The 16,368-nt window shown below is 39.5% G+C and overlaps 1 protein-coding gene and 1 long non-coding RNA gene across 5 annotated transcripts in view; one reads left to right on the plus strand and one right to left on the minus strand.

The window, feature by feature from the left end:
* The window catches only part of trappc9 (trafficking protein particle complex 9), a 230,700-nt gene that overhangs the window by 83,256 nt on the left and 131,076 nt on the right, over window positions 1-16,368 (minus strand). The gene's annotated exons all lie outside the window — the stretch shown is intronic.
* The window catches only part of LOC117956416, a 126,011-nt gene that overhangs the window by 13,158 nt on the left and 96,485 nt on the right, over window positions 1-16,368 (plus strand). The window contains exon 2 of the long non-coding RNA XR_004659262.1: window positions 13,698-13,701. This is a non-coding gene — a long non-coding RNA (uncharacterized LOC117956416). The remainder of the gene's footprint in view (window positions 1-13,697; window positions 13,702-16,368) is intronic.

Raw genomic sequence — 16,368 nt, forward strand, 5'->3', positions numbered from 1 at the left:
CATTTACAGATACATGTTTCTGCTTAAAGAAAAAAATCCACGGTAACCAACTCTGGGAATGACATAACAGTTACATAACAGAGTTAATACACGTTTTAAGGGACTTGAGTCAGATTCATGGAGCTTGCATTTAGTATAGTTCTTCAACTAGGGATTATTTCAATTGTTAATAAACTAGTCATGAATGCCCATCACAATTTCCAAAAGCCAAGGGCAGCATCTTCAGATTATTTGTTTGGCCTGACCTACAGTCCGAAACCCAAATATATTAAATTCACAAGAATAGAAAATATTTAGTATTCCCAATAGACAACTAACGTAAATAGTTTTGATCAATTATATAACAAGTATTTAGCAATATACAGATTGTATTGGGTAACAAGTATTTAGCAAAATACAGATTGTATTGGGTGTGGCTGAAATTAGCAACACTTACAGCCCTGTCACAAGCCCTTAAAAGTGGAGCTACTGTACCTGGCAAGCAAACAGCTGACACATGAACAAGCCAGGAACATGCTAGCCCTAGTAATTATTTTCCTGCTGGGTTTTGCCATTTTAAATGTTGGTGTGACCAGGCCTGAACTACAAGTGATGTGAAAACAGGAACCTACAGCGCACTGGCTCTTAGCAATATGATGGCAAACATGACTGGAAAGTAAGCTAACGAATTCATACTACAATGACTCCTTTAAAAATAGAAAAACAGTTTCAAAACGTTGCACAGAAAAGGGTTAATTCATTGACAATCAAAAGTATAATTGGATGAACACATTTAACTGACCCTAGCCGACTTTATGCAATCACATATTTCTATTTTAGTAGAACTTCATCTTCATGTACAGAATATTACGTCCAAGGAATATATATATATATATATATATATATATATATATATATAAACACACACACACACACACACACACACACACACACTGTATATAGGAACAATGTGGGCGGCTTTGTGTGGTTTGGCAAGACTTAAATTATTTATCTAGTTTGAACAAACACCCCAGGCCCAAGCTTCCCCCCCCCCATGTTGCTGGTATGTTATTTATTAACAAGAGCCAGGGCATTCTCGTTGCCTGAGGTTGGGGCAAGTGTCACATCCAGGATTGGAGTTGTTGTACCAAACTAAGCTGATACCACATCTGTTAGCATTAAATGACCCCAAAGCCCACCTCTAAATAGCCATGAGGCATCCAATCCTCCATTCAAAATGGGAAATACCAATTTATTCTACTCTTTCTCTGCCTACACAAATTTCTGTAGAGAGAGAAATGTTCTAACTTAGAAACCAATTTTAACATTAATCTTGATCGCTATAAATATGTGAGTACAGTCAATAGAAGAAAAAAAAACAAAAAACAAATGGAGTTGCTGCAGCTACGTCTACGGGCTACCACTTTAATAAAAATGGCCGTTGGCGGGGCAAGTTTTACAGTACCTTTGTGCCTCTTATTCACTGAACGATGTCCTGTTAAACGCATATGACTTAGAAAAAGTCTTGTTTTGAAGCTCTGCTGATCAAAATGTACATGAAAGAAGCTGCTTGTAGTGACAAAGTCCCATCCAATCATCACCCAATTTTGCAGTTCCCCTCAGCAACACAGAGCATTAGTCATTGTCAAGTAAAACCACATATTTTTCAAAGGAGCTGGAAGAGACTTAAACAGAGTCAAAGGAAATGGGATTATTGGACTATTAATACTGATGATACTTTGTGACTTCTGGATGTGGTAATGTGAAAATGTTTGCTGAAATGTTAGCTATACAAACTCTATAATATTATAATCTCAAAAATCACATAAATGCACGGTAAAGCATGGGCCCAATGCAACAGCACTTTGCAGGAAAGAAGAAAATTCTCAGGCTCTCATGGTGTCATGATGGGTGACAGGCTTTCCTTTAAGTATTTAACTGGGAGACAGACACCATCAGAGTCTTCTTCACACAGAGGGAACAGAACATAAAAAAACGTCCATTTGGGCCATTTTTCTGTGCCCTTAGCACTCCTATTATTCCCTACTTAGAGAAATGACACAATGTGACTTTGAGGTGGGCAGCTAACTGCAAATTACCTGGACATCCATCTCCACAGGAGGCCAAACTGCAATATGAGGTTCCTGTGAAGGTAGAGTCTCCATCAGAGTGTCACCTCCTGTTTTTAAGTCTTGATAAATCACCACTTTGACAGGCACCATGCTGATTAATGCAAATTATTTCTCAGTGAACATATTTAAAAGCTGCAAACAAATGTGTTTGTAATATTCATCCCGTTTGAAATTGAAAACACAGGATCCATGTATTGATCGGTTGGTTCATCTTTGGATTCCAGTTCAGAGGGCACGGCAGCTCCCGAAGGAGTCATTCTCTGCTGCACTAATAAGAAGATGGGCTGACCAGAGTGTGGAAGAAAACATTCTCTCAGGTCCAATTCAGTGGCTGATTCAGATTTTATTAACTGCGCGGTGGAAAAAGAAGTTCACAAGATGCTGTAGGATTCTTTCTGACCAGCGTGAGTTTCTAGCTAGGGTTTTATATAAGGTTACAGGAAAGAGAATAAACAAAAGCTGAGAAGACATTCAACTCACAAGCCATGCATAGACTACATACTGTCTGCTTTAACTAATCAAAATTGCTTTGATAGTTTCCAACAAACGGGTCTCACTCACATTGATCAATGCATAAGGCTTGTTTTAAAAGTAGACTAGAGCAAAGGCAGAGAGACAATTAAATCAGGACACACTCAAAGTTGTTGATCAGGAAAAAATAGTGTGAACTTAATCAGTGAACAGGAAAGAGGATTTCAGGATAAAATAAGACAAACTATACGTAATTCTCTTCTACTAGAGTCTGACTCATTAAACCAAGCATTGCTTTGTTGTGTTGTCTCTCAATAGCGATTGTCACTGAGCAATAAAATGATTTATTAAAACACAAACAGAGATAATTTGACAACTTTTTGGTTCTGATAAATAATCATTTGAGTGAGAAAGTCTGACTTTAATATACTTTGATGTTTAGTGACGGTATCCATAAATGAGGGCTGTAGCAACATTAAGAAACTACGAAGATGTTGAATGTTTCCGATTGTTGCATTTTCATTATGGCATTTCACTGTGGTGAGTAGGATAACTTTTGAATTTCTGTTTACACTGTTTATAGTCCGTCCAAAAAAGTGTTAATAATCTTTGTCCTTATGACAGCTTGTTCCGCTGTCTGTCAGCCACTATTGATGTTTTTTATACAATGAATAACATTTAAAATCTTGAATAAATCTTTGGGCATTTATGTGTATTGGTGAGATTGCATATGAAAATTATATATATTTGAATATTTCTGGGATAGAGTGGGGCTCAAATGTTTGGGCACCCCAGGTAACAATTTGTAATAATCTGCACAAAGAAGCCAAGAAAAGATGAAAAAATCTCCAAAAGGCATCAAATGACAGATTAGACATTCAAATGTCACAAAAGTTAATTTTATTTCCATTTAGACTTTCAAAATAACAGAAAACAAAAAAATTGTGTTTGCAAAAGTTTGGGCACCCTGCAGAGTTTCTAGCATGCATCGCCCTCTTTGAAAAGTTGAGACCTGACAGTGTCATGGATTGTTGTCAATCCTTGTCTGGAAGGACCAGGTGATGTTAATCTTAAGGTTTTAAATGCCCAGAATCGCCTGACCTTACCCCTACAATCAGCACCATGGCTTCTCCTAAGTAGTTGTCTAGAAAACTGAAACTGAAAATAGTTTCACAGTAGTCTCACAAGCAGGAGAAGGCTATAAGAAAGTTTTCAGATGCCAATATCCTCTGTTCGGAATGTAATTAAGAAATGGCCGTCATCAGGAACAGTGGAAGTTAAAGCAAGATCTGGAAGACCAAGAAAAATACTAGACAGAACAGCTTGCAGGATTGTGAGAAAAGCAAGTCCAAACCCACGTTTGACTGCACAATCCATCCAGAAAGACCTGGCAGACACTGGAGTTGTGGTACACCATTCCACTATAAAGAGATACTTGTACAAACATGGTCTTCATGGAAGAGCCTTCAAAACAAAACCTATTCTACGTCCTCACCACAAAAATCAGCATTGGAAGTTTGCAAATGAACATATAGACAAGCCTGATGCAGTGTGGAAACAGGTTCTGTGGACCGATGAGGTTAAAATAGAACCTTTTGGCCGGAATAAGCAAAGGTACATTTGGAGAAGAAAGGTCACAAGGTATTAACTGCAGGGGCGCCCAAACTTTTGCAGACGCCATTTTTTGTTTTCTGTTATTTTGAAAGCCTAAATGATAGAAATAAAATCAATATATTTGTAAAATATTATACGAATTAAGTCAAAAAACTTTAAGTCTAAAAAGGAGGCCTTATTATTGTTCAAACAATAAATAATGTTTAAATCCTACAAAATTCTGATGCCTTCATTCATAGTAGAATTGTGTGGGGTTAAAGTAAACCCTAAAGTAATCAAAGATTTCAGTATACATATTGACATTAACATGTTTCTTTTATATTCTGTGTATCCCTGACAGTGGAGTTGACAGTAGAGTTGTCCAGAATCTTGAAAACTACTGCGAAACATGTCTGTTTGGTCATCGTGCTTAGAGCACGTGAGTATCATTACAGGTGATCTGCTGCCTCGTCTGTCTTACATACAATATTGTGAATCATTAATGAAAATACACTACAAGAAAAAAGCTATTTTGATAAGTCCAGAGACACATACAGTACACCAAAATGAGCTGGAGGAGAAAAGGCAATGCAATTATCACACAGCTTTTACCACAAAGCAGGACACAAATTAAATAACAATTAAGACTTCAAAACAAAGACCACAGGAAAGCTCCTGTTCATGCTGTGCCTGCGACTCACTTGAATACACCCGACTTTGAAGATTAGTTGCATTGGGCTTATGTCACTGACTGAAGTCCCATCTTCGAATGGGCACTGCTTCTCCTCAGTCCTCTTCAAAAGCACAAATGACACATTAAGTCTAAAAATACCACTTTGCAACAATGCAAATGGGTCCTAAGGAAGACGGTGCCTGGTGAGGCCTGCGACTGGTTTTCTTTGGACAGGTAATTACATAGAGACAGATGGCCACTTTTAAATTAATGCTTCGAAAGAGCTGCAATATGGAAAGGAATGTTTTCCAAAGATGAAAACCAACAGCAAACATTTAGCATTACAGCAGTGAAAAGAGTTTTGCATAGTACTTGTAAATGTAATTCACTTTAACTTGGGTTGACTGATTGACTTAATGTTAAACGGGCTGCATGTGTCTCATTTATAAAATTGTATTTGTCAAATTGTGTGGTGCGGCTACATTAACTGCTAACGCGTAATACTTTTTGAGACTTCAAACTACAGTCGTGGTCAAAAGTTTCTAGAATGACAAATAATAATTTTTACAAAGTCTGCTGCCTCAATTTTTATGATGGCAATTTGAAAGTCCCTGTTTCGATAAAAAACATTTCCACTGCATTTTAGCCCTGCCACTAATGGACTAGCAGAAATAATGTCATTGATTATTTTGTTAACACAAGTGAGAGTGTTGATAAGGACCAGGCTCGAGATCACTCTGGCATGCTGGTTGAGTTAGAATAACAGACTGGAAGGGTGGAGGGTGGTGCATGAAATCATTGTTCTTTCTCTGTTAACCATGGTTACCTGCAAAGAAACACGTGCTGTCATCATTGCTTTGGACACAAAGGGCTTCACAGGCAAAGATATTGCTGCTGGTAAGATTACAACTAAATCAACCATTTCTCAACCATCAAGAACTTCAAGGTGAGAGGTTCAGTTGTTGTGAAGAAGGCTTCAGGGCGTCCAAGAAAGTCCAGCAAGCACCAGGACCGACTCCTAAAGTCTATTCAGCTGCGGGACTTGGGCACCCCCAGTGCAGAGCTTGATTGGGAATGGCAGCAGGCAGGTGTGAGTGCATCTGCACGTACAGTAAGGTGAAGACTTTTGGAGGATGGCATGGTGTCAAGACGGGCAGCAAAGAAACCACTTCTCTCCAGGAAAACATCAGGGACAGATTATTATTCTGCAGAAGGGACAGGGATTGGACTGCTGAAGACTGAGGCAAAGTCATTTTCTCAGATGAATCCCTTTCCCGATTGTTTGGGGCACGCGGAAAAAAGCTTGTCCGGAGAAGACAGGGTGAGCGCTACCATCAGTCCTGTGTCATGCCAACAGTAAAATATCCTAAGACCATTCATGTGCAGGGTTGCTTCTCAGCCAAGGGTGTGGGCTCACTCACACTTTTGTCTAAAAACACAGCCATGAATAAATAATGGTACAAAACATCCTCCGAGAGCAACTTCTCCCAACCATCCAAAAAGAGTTTTGTGCCCAACAATGTCTTTTCCAGTGTGATGAACACCTAGCCATTTGGCCAAAGTGATAACCAAGTGGCTCAGGGAACAAAACATCAACATTTTTGGTCCATGTCCAGGAAACTGCCCAGTCCTTAATCCCATTGAAAACTTGTGGTCAATCTTCAAGAGGCGGGCGCACAAATAAAACCCCACAAATTCTGACAAACTTTGAGAATTGATTATGCAAGAATGGACGGCCATGAGTCAGAATGTGGCACAAAAGTTAACGAACAGCATGCCAAGGTGAACTGCAGAGGTCTTGAAAAAGAAGGGTCAACACTGCAAATGTTGACTCTAAAACATTTGCATAACATGCATTAACTGAATGTAATTGTCAATAAAAGCCTTTGGTTCTTATGAAATGCTTATGATTATACTTCAGTATACCGTAGTAACATTTGACAAAATGATCTACAAACACAGAGTGAGATAACTCTGGGAAATCCAAACCTTGTGTCAGTCTCAAAACTTTTGACCAGGACTGTTCACACAAAAATCAGTCTCAAAGGTTTTTATTTTTCTTAATGTAAGTAATCAACTGGGGAGGTTTGATGTTGATACAGTGCCTTGCGAAAGTATTCGGCCCCCTTGAACTTTTCAACCTTCTGACACATTTCAGGCTTCAAACATAAAGGTATGAAAAAAATATTCTTTGTTAAGAATCACCAACAAGTGGGACACAATTGTGAAGTGGAACAAAATCTATTGGATATTTTAAACTTTTTTAGCAAATAAAAATATGAAAAGTGGTGCGTGCAAAATTATTCGTCCCCCTTGCGTTAATACGTTGTAGAGCCACCTTTTGCTGCGATTACAGCTGCAAGTCGCTTGGGGTATGTCTCTATCAGTTTTGCACATCGAGAGACTGAAATTCTTGCCCATTCTTCCTTGCAAAACAGCTCGAGCTCAGTGAGGTTGGATGGAGAGCGTTTGTGAACAGCAGTTTTCAGTTCTTTCCACAGATTCTCGATTGGATTCAGGTCTGGACTTTGACTTGGCTATTCTAACACCTGGATACGTTTATTTGTGAACCATTCCTTTGTTGATTTCGCTGTATGTTTGGGATCATTTTCTTGTTGGAAGATAAATCTCCGTCCCAGTTTCAGGTCTTTTGCAGACTTCAATAGCTTTTCATCCAGAATGGGCTTTGAATTGGGCTGCATCCATCTTCCCCTCAATTTTAACCATATTTTCTGTCCTTGCTGAAGAAAAGCAGGCCCAAACCATGATGCTGCCACCACCATGTTTGTCAGTGGGGATGGTGTGTTGAGGGTGATGAGCTGTGTTGCTTTTATGCCAAACATAACGTTTTGCATTGTGGCCAAAAAGCTGGATTTTGGTTTCATCTGACCAGAGCACCTACTTCCACATGTTTGGTGTGTCTCCCAGGTGGCTTGTGGCAAACTTTAGACGAGACTTTTTATGGATATCTTTGAGAAATGGCTTTCTTCTTGCCACTCTTCCATGAAGGCCAGATTTGTGCAGTGTATGACTGATTGTTTTCCTATGGACAGACTCTCCCACCTCAGCTGTAGTTCTCTGCAGTTCATCCAGAGTGATCATGGGCCTCTTGGCTGCATCTCTGATCAGTCTTCTCCTTGTCTGAGCTGAAAGTTTGCAGGGACGGCCAGGTCTTGGTAGATTTGCAGTGGCCTGATACTCCTTCCATTTCAAAATGATCGCTTGCACAGTGCTCCTTGGGATGTTTAAAGCTTGGGAAATCTTTTTGTATCCAAATCCGGCTTTAAACTTCTCCACAACAGTATTACGGACCTGCCTGGTGTGTTCCTTGGTCTTCATGATGCTCTCTCTTTCAACAGAACCCTGAGACTATCACAGAGCAGGTGCATTTATTCAGAGACTTGATCACACACACAGGTGGATTCTATTTATCACCATCAGTCATTTAGGACAACATTGGATCATTCAGAGATTCTAGCTGAACTTCTGGAGTGAGTTTGCTGCACTGAAAGTAAAGGGGCCGAATAATTTTGCACGCACCACTTTTCAGTTTTCTATTTGCTAAAAAGGTTTAAATTATCCAATAGATTTCGTTCCACTTCACAATTGTGAACCACTTGTTGGTGATTCTTCGCAAAAAATAAAGATGTTATATCTTTATGTTTGAAGCCTGAAATGTGTCAAAAGGTTGAAAAGTTCAAGGGGGCCGAATACTTTCAACAAGTTTGAAAATTTGGATCGTGCAATAAGGCAGGCCTATTTGGTTCTGTTGGGAATGAGAGATGAGCGTTGTGGCAATAGGTCTGGCAATAACTATCTTAATTATTCCCTGCTCTTATTAGCTTATTAATCTAATTACTCAATTTGCCAAACATGCAACTTTTAGCCACCAAGCTTAAATTCATCCACTAGTCCTGTAGATGACATTTCAATCAAAAAGGTTAATAAGAAACAACATTTATGGGTCCAATAAGTTACCAGTAGACTATCATGGCTAATGGAGGCAGTATCTTTACATTTCTTATAGGAGGCTATGTGTGTTCTGTATTCGAAAATAATGTTCTATGTTGATTTTAATGTGCTCACCTCATGATACTTGCTAGTTTATACTGAGCAATAGACTACAGTGGTAACTATTACTAATCAAAAGAAAATTCCACACTAGTTTTATGACTTATGAGTGACAGTTATAAACTTCAGAACTAAATTGACAAAGGTTTGGTCCATCCCAATTTCTCAACCAAAGAGGGTGAAAATGTTTGTCCAATCAACAGTTTGAGAGATATACAATTTAAAATAATGTAAATTACTTTTACATTATTTTTACATTATTAATAGTAGCAGCAAATAAAAATTAATAATAAAATAGTTGATTAATTTGCATGTGACTGTTCAGCACTAGCTTTGTGTCTTCCCCCAGACATTTGTTTATTGCATTTTGAATAAGCCACTAAGAAAGCATGAGGCCCATGAGACAGAATACATGTCACCATTTGAAATGCTGCAGAGACCAGGCCTTAACTGAAAAAAGTGCAAAAGTTCCAAAAAACGTTCCAAGGTAATAGCAACCTGACGGCTAACATGATTTGAAAACAAGTTTACCACTTGCTACTGCAATGAAACTTAATGGAAACCTTTTTGTAAAACAGCAAAAACCTTTTAAAACGATTATAAAACCTATTGATGTACCAGTGAAGCAGTGACAATAAAAGACGTCTATAGAGCAGTAGTTGTAACTGTAGCAGAGACCAACCCCCAGACACACCTAAAAGTGCTTTCTACTGAGGCAGGAGTGCATTACCAGGCCAATCTCACACTACTACTCCCACCATCTTCATTTTCCATTGATTTGACTATGGAGTCTTTCAAGGATTAGGTCATATCTGGGGACTAATCTAGCGTATTACGAGGCTTTTTAATAGCAACCTGTGTGCTGAGCCTGAGCCACCGTGGAACATCTCTAACATGTTGCTGGTAACAACCTACATGGCCTTTATTTCCCTGGCAGAAAAAGGCAGCATTGGAAGATAGGAGATTTGATGGATGTTTCATCCAAATTTCTATCTGCTTAAAATGCGTGAGCTGTGAATCGGTTAGAATCACAAGACAATGCAGAGATGAAAGACAAACCCGCAGAAATAAGCAATGTTATCCGTGTCTATGCATACAGATAGAGAAGTCTGTTTTCTTTTCAGCATGTCAGTCTGCAGGACTTCCTACTCGCCAAGTGGCATATGTGTAAGGTGCATAGGTATCAAAAGTATTCACCTTCGTTATCCAAGTAGAGGTGTAGATAGCAGGGTTTAAAGTACCCATATTAGAGAAAAATCCCTTTTTGCTTCCACGCAAATTCAAACTTCTCTCCACTTAAAAAAAAAGACCCATGCTGTTTTGTGTGAGATACAGGTTTCTGAATGTATCCTGCCTTCAGTCTCTGGGTGAGCTTTTCAAAATCTGCACAGCTTTTTACAACACTAGCCGAGACAAGGTGGCTAACCGTAGCATGCTAGCACAAGCATGCTAGCTCGTTCTCAACTGCAAAACATTGCTACAACACACACTAGTTCAGAAGACGTCTCCCAGCTAATCCTGCCTTGTATTGACCAAAGTTGGAGAAAGCGTTAGCTAGCTAATGTGATCTTCACTGGCTACTGCGCATGTGCGACTCCCAACAAAGATGGAATAGAAGTGGGATGTCTCACTCTGTAGCTAAAACAGAAACCCAAACAGAAAGGGTGAAAGGGTTTGCTGAGCTTCGGTGGCCGCTATGTTGAAAGTAAACAAGGAGCTGCTTGGTCACTTCTTTATCGTCATCGTGTTAAACCCGCCAATAGCTTGCCAGGTAGATAAGCCAGTTTGTGATTGGTTCCCGCAAAATTGTGAACTGAAACAAGATTGATCAGAATTAAAATGTGAAGTGGGCATTGTGACTTCTTTACATGTAGATTTCAGTAAGTTACTCATGGCTTTCCCATCACATAATCACCAAAACCTGTTTGACTGCTCATTTCACTCAACTGCCCCACACACAAGTTTTTCCCCAAAACAATCATTGCTGTAAATTCTGGAATTTTAACTTGGGGATGTCAAAACACCCATTTTGTTTAAGCTCCTGACCCCTGGTCCATGTGTTTACCATTTGCTAGAGCTAAGGGTCCAGAAAATCAGGCCTGGCCCTAGATGAACCCGCATAGTTTCTGTCCAGGCCCGACCTGAATAACGTTTGCAGTTTTGGGCAGAAGCCGAATTTCCACTTCATATATAAATAAACAAATTAATTACAAACTAAAGTCAAATTACATTTGTTTAGTGTGTAAACAGACATTTGTAGAACGGTCCCAATCAGGTTCAGGCAGCGATTTAAAGCTCCACAACACCATGTGCATTCCCAAAGTGTCTTCCATCCAAAACTTTAGAGGAACTAATCAACAGATAGTTGAGCATGAAAGACAACCAGGAAGAAAGCCAGTACAACCAACATTTGCTTGGCTGTTTGTTAAATCACATTGTATTAAGACAAATGTTAAATCAATGCATTATATGCAGTTTTCTGATTAACACACAAACTTACACTCCTAATTAAGAGCAATTATGAGAGTGGATTTGAACCAAGTATGACTGAGGTCTACAACTGTTCCATGTTGCTTTTCTGCTAAAAAACATCTAAAAGCAAACCAGACCTATAGCACTTAATATCATCCTGTCCACTAGGTGTGACTTCTGACACTATATTGCCAATTACCCCACCGTGCATTAAGCTGTGGCAGCGAAGCCTTTAATAATAGCAGTAATAACACCAGCTTAGGGTGAGCCGGTCACAGTGAAATGACCCCTCCTAATTAAATGCTGTGTTGCCTCAGACCAAAAGTACATGATAATCACATTGAAGCACATAGGGTTGCTTTCATCTGACCACTGCAAAGCCATGGATCATGCCAACCTGGAGGTCTGTAAACTCAAACACGGACAACAACAACAACAAAAAATCCCTGATGTCATCTGCTTGTTTTCAGTCAACTCCTGCTGCTGTAGTACTGCAGCTGCTACTATAAGGTGTTTAACTTATTTGTGATAGAGATTTTATTGTTGACTTGCTGTTTTACTACAATGTGCGTTCACTAGTGTGTGACTGTAAGCAAGCTGTGAGCAACGTGCACAGTTTGAATTATGCCCTTAACAGAACATTTAAAAAACAAACATTTTATCAGTGCCTTTTCTGTATCTTTTTTAAAAGCCAGCAATTGTGTTATGTCACAGGGGGTGGCTGAGAGCGAAGAACGTACCAAGTGTGTGTGTGTGTGTGTGTATGTTTTCACAAAGAGGGTTATTTTTACCTCACGTGCAAGAGCTTAAGGGCAGAGATCCATAGAGGCTTGTGCAGAGGCAGACGAGAGCAACAGTCTATTTTTAGACTGCGGCTGACTCCGTGTAACCCTTTGTATGCAGAGGCAGCGGTGCTCCAATCATCCATGTCTCGCTCAATATGATGAGTTGCAGCAGCAGAAACAAATCCTTACTGCTATTTACTGTTTGTGGCTAGGTATTGAAAGACGCTTCTGTGCAGACAAGCTTGTACTGTGCTGCCTGTTGTCATAAAAATTGAGCCTTTGTAGACTATAACTTGAGTTGACAAGAGTGAGCTAATTTTGTCTCAGCTGCAGAAACTAAGCTCTTTTTGGGGCAGTTGCCATTATCAGACAGCAAAATAGTTTGAGGCAGGGCATGGGGAGATGGAAAGGAATGACATGCAACAACAAAAAGAGTCCCTGGTACAATAATGCATTGCTTTGTGTTACTGTAAGGGAAGTGGATATTCCAATGACTTGAATCTGCCACAACCTTGAAGTCGATAAAGTTACAGGTGACTGGAGAAGGAAATGACTGTGAGTCAGATAAATCTGCTATATCAGTCATAAGAATACATGGATTTGGTGGAGAAGAAGCACATTTCCAGAATACCAACAATATAAAGACACAACTGTGTCAAATGAGTACCAAGAGGTCTATGCAGCCGGATGCCGTGAGTAGCATTACAGTACTGTACAGGCGGACATGAGTGGAGAAAGGTCTTGATGTCCTAGCACCTTAACTTATCATTTCAAGAAAATGTGATAGAGAGACAAAAGGGGGGGGGGGGGGGGGGGGGGGGGGGGGAACTCCCGTAGACGGAGAGAAAAGATGACAGTGGTGTGAAGCTGAATGCCAGGGAGAGGTCAAACAGCAGCAGATGTATGTCTCAGCAGTCAGAGCTCATCTTTGACAGAAAACATTGCTGTTTTTTTTATAGACATAATATGTCTACTACTCCAACAGAGTAATCAAAAGGCCGATTTGATTTGCAGGTTGTTATGCATACACTCAAATGATATAATGCACACACTAGGCCGGGACTGCTGGAGATGGGATATATGACTGCAGATGCATTATGTGCTCCGCTGCCATAAAAAGTAGCATAAGAAGGGTAAAGGTGGTCACCATGGAAACAAGCTTTGTTTGAAAAGCTCATGCAATGAGACTTGCCTGCCCAAACCAATCTAGCAGAGCCTAAAAGGCATGGCGAACAGAGAGAGGAGACATGGTTAAAACTGAGAAACTGCTGCAGTGAGTGTGAACTCATCACTCTACTACAGCGGGTGTTAATGAGCTGGCTCTGCAATGATAATGGTGCATGGCAGCGGGAGGTATTCAGAGCCTAGTGGTTGATGCCATGGGGAGATGTAAACCCACAACGGCCTGTTCAAATCCCCTGGGAAATGCAGCTGTGGTGTTGATGCAGAGCGGGGGATTGGGATGAAGAAGGTCTGAAAGCAGTCTCGAATTGCCAGACCTTCCTCCACAGCACAGTGGAGGAAGGTCTGACTAGATGATACAGCATATTGGGATTGTAGGAAAAATGTGCTCTGGTTTATTGGCATTTCTTTAAACCAATCACAATCGTCTTGGGCGAAGCTAAACGTAGGAGTCAATGACGGTGCCGCTGCAAAATAACCTCGGAAAGGAACATGTTTTGGTGGAACAAGTGTAAGGTTGTTTTAGTCAGGCAAGAAAAAACTCAGATTGGACAGATAGTCTAGCTAGCTGTCTGGATTTACTCTGCAGAGATCTGAGGAGAAGTTGACCATAGTCCTCAGAAATCCACCAGGGGGATAGAACGCCAAAACAAAAAAAGTGAAAGGTAACGGAAATCCGGCCGAAAATGAGGGACATCTGGCAAACCTGCAGTGGTACCTGAACACGCTGGAGAAGAAACCTGCTGCTGGCGGAGAAATGTACACTGGGGGAATTTTTTTGTAGTTTGCGTATCCGTAAGACTAAATGTCACGTTTTACAGTGAAGAATTTTGTGCTTGAGCTCAGAAATAGACACTCACTGCTACAGCAAACATATCTGCTAACAGCAGTTTTAAAGTGTTAGTTTAGGATTAAAAGGAGCCGTTCACACACATTACAAGAAAAATAGAACACATCTTTGCTGTCAGGCAGAAACCTTGTACCTCCATATTTTATTATTTTAATTTCTTTTTATAAATTAATGCTACTGGTCACCCTTTAAGTCTGTCTGTGGATTTAAAAAAAATATATTTTTTTAACACATGTAAACAGGGATTTGGTCTGACTTTGTCTGAGACAAATAGCTCAACTAAAAGGTATTCAAATTTGCCTTTTTTTCAATTCTTTTAAAAACAACAGTTTTGGACATACAAGGTTTTTACCCAAGCGCAATTCAGGTTTCATATGTCCACGTTTTCCCCAATAAAGTGGAGGTAATTGGAATTTTATGTGTGCTGCTCACAGCAACATCTCGTTCCACTTTCAAAACTGCAGAATTATCCATCCAAGAAATACTACCGCCATTGTAATCTCTGGTTAATGCAATATAACAGGAACAGGGACGCTTTTTCCGGAAAGAGAGGCTACAGCTGCTTTTTTTGTTTCACCTTAAACTAACACCTTAAAGGAAATTTAATTCTCCCCCATTAAAAAAAAAAAAAAACTATCTGCATTAACACTAGAGGTAAATCAGTTAGTCTTTTTGTAATTTAAGTGAACTGACCCTTTACAGACTTGCAGAATCTTGTGGTCATTGTGCTGTATTTCATTTTCTGTATATTATTATTTTACTTGAGTTTATTTAATTGTAATAAATCAATAATAAACAATGGTCAGTGACAAACTCCCTCTGCTGTCAGATGTTGTTTGAGTTGCAAAAACAGCTGGTAAGTGGACCTTTAGGTAAGATTTTTTTTTCTATAACTGTAAAGATATATAAAGATGTTACAAGCAGAGCAACTTGTAAAAAAAAAGCTGAGAGGACAGAAAACAATGGAGCACCCCCATTGATCTCATGAAATCGATCGTGCAACGAATGGTTCAGAGGAGATGGAAGTTGCTGAGAGGGATCATATCAGGAGGAGGTGTCCAAGGATGCTCTCCCACTGGTTATATTTATTCAGCTGACAGCTAGAGACAAGTGCCTCTGGGCCTCTGCTCTTCAATTTGGATAAAGAGATCCTGTTCAAACACTTGCATCAGACTCATTCTATACAAAAATAATCACCCACTAAAGGACTTGACTGACTTGCCGTCAGAGCCACGTAATTACGCTGCGTAGGAACTTATTTTATGGAAATTACTTTCCAGCCTGACGTCTAGGACAACATTTCTTTTTTTACATTCATATTAATAACGGACGCTTTCATTTGTTCTGTCTCATCATAATTTTCTCATTAGATGGAAGATTCAGTCGCAAGAAAGGTCAGGGCTGTCTGAATATACACAGGATCACTTCTTTTTCCCCTCCAATGAAAGAAAAGGAAGTAACTGAGGAGAGTGGTGCTAATTTACATGCTGTTTATGCAGAGCAGTGACCATTAAAGCCTGTTCATTTTTCTCAGTTTAAGGTGGTTTAAAAAATGCGACCAAGGAATAATTGTAGGGTGAATTAGTCATTTCTTGACTTAATGTGCATGGTGAAGCATACTGATGAATGAATGTTCAGTTTTACAGTTCAATTTTACAGTATCACTATGCAAACCTCAGTGGTCAGAATTTCGTGAGAGATATTTAACAGAGCTGTGCTTTTCTTACTTTTGAATTAAAACACATTGTGATGTAGTTCAGGAGGAATGTCAACAAGTAATCCACAATGTGTTAATCAGTGTTAATAAGTAGTTAAGACTAAAAGTAATAAAAATACAAAAAAACTAAAACTGAGCATTTTCTAAAAATTAAAACTAACTAAAACTAAACTACAAAACAAAAAGTCTAAATAAAATAAAAATAAAAACTAATAAAAAATGCAAAACTATAATAGCCTTGGATGTCACGTGTTTAGGCTACAACATTTATTGTCACATGCAGCAAACATCTTCCCACTATCTGCTAGCTGCCCTTACCCAGAACACACTGTAAAAAACATCTCCTCACTATCTGCTAGCTGCCCTTCCCCAGAACACACTGTAAAAAACATCTCCTCACTATCTGCTAGCTGCCTGTCCCCAGAACACACTGTAAAAAACAT

The sequence above is a fragment of the Etheostoma cragini genome, chromosome 14 (assembly GCF_013103735.1).
Source record: "Etheostoma cragini isolate CJK2018 chromosome 14, CSU_Ecrag_1.0, whole genome shotgun sequence".
Taxonomy (NCBI): domain Eukaryota; kingdom Metazoa; phylum Chordata; class Actinopteri; order Perciformes; family Percidae; genus Etheostoma; species Etheostoma cragini.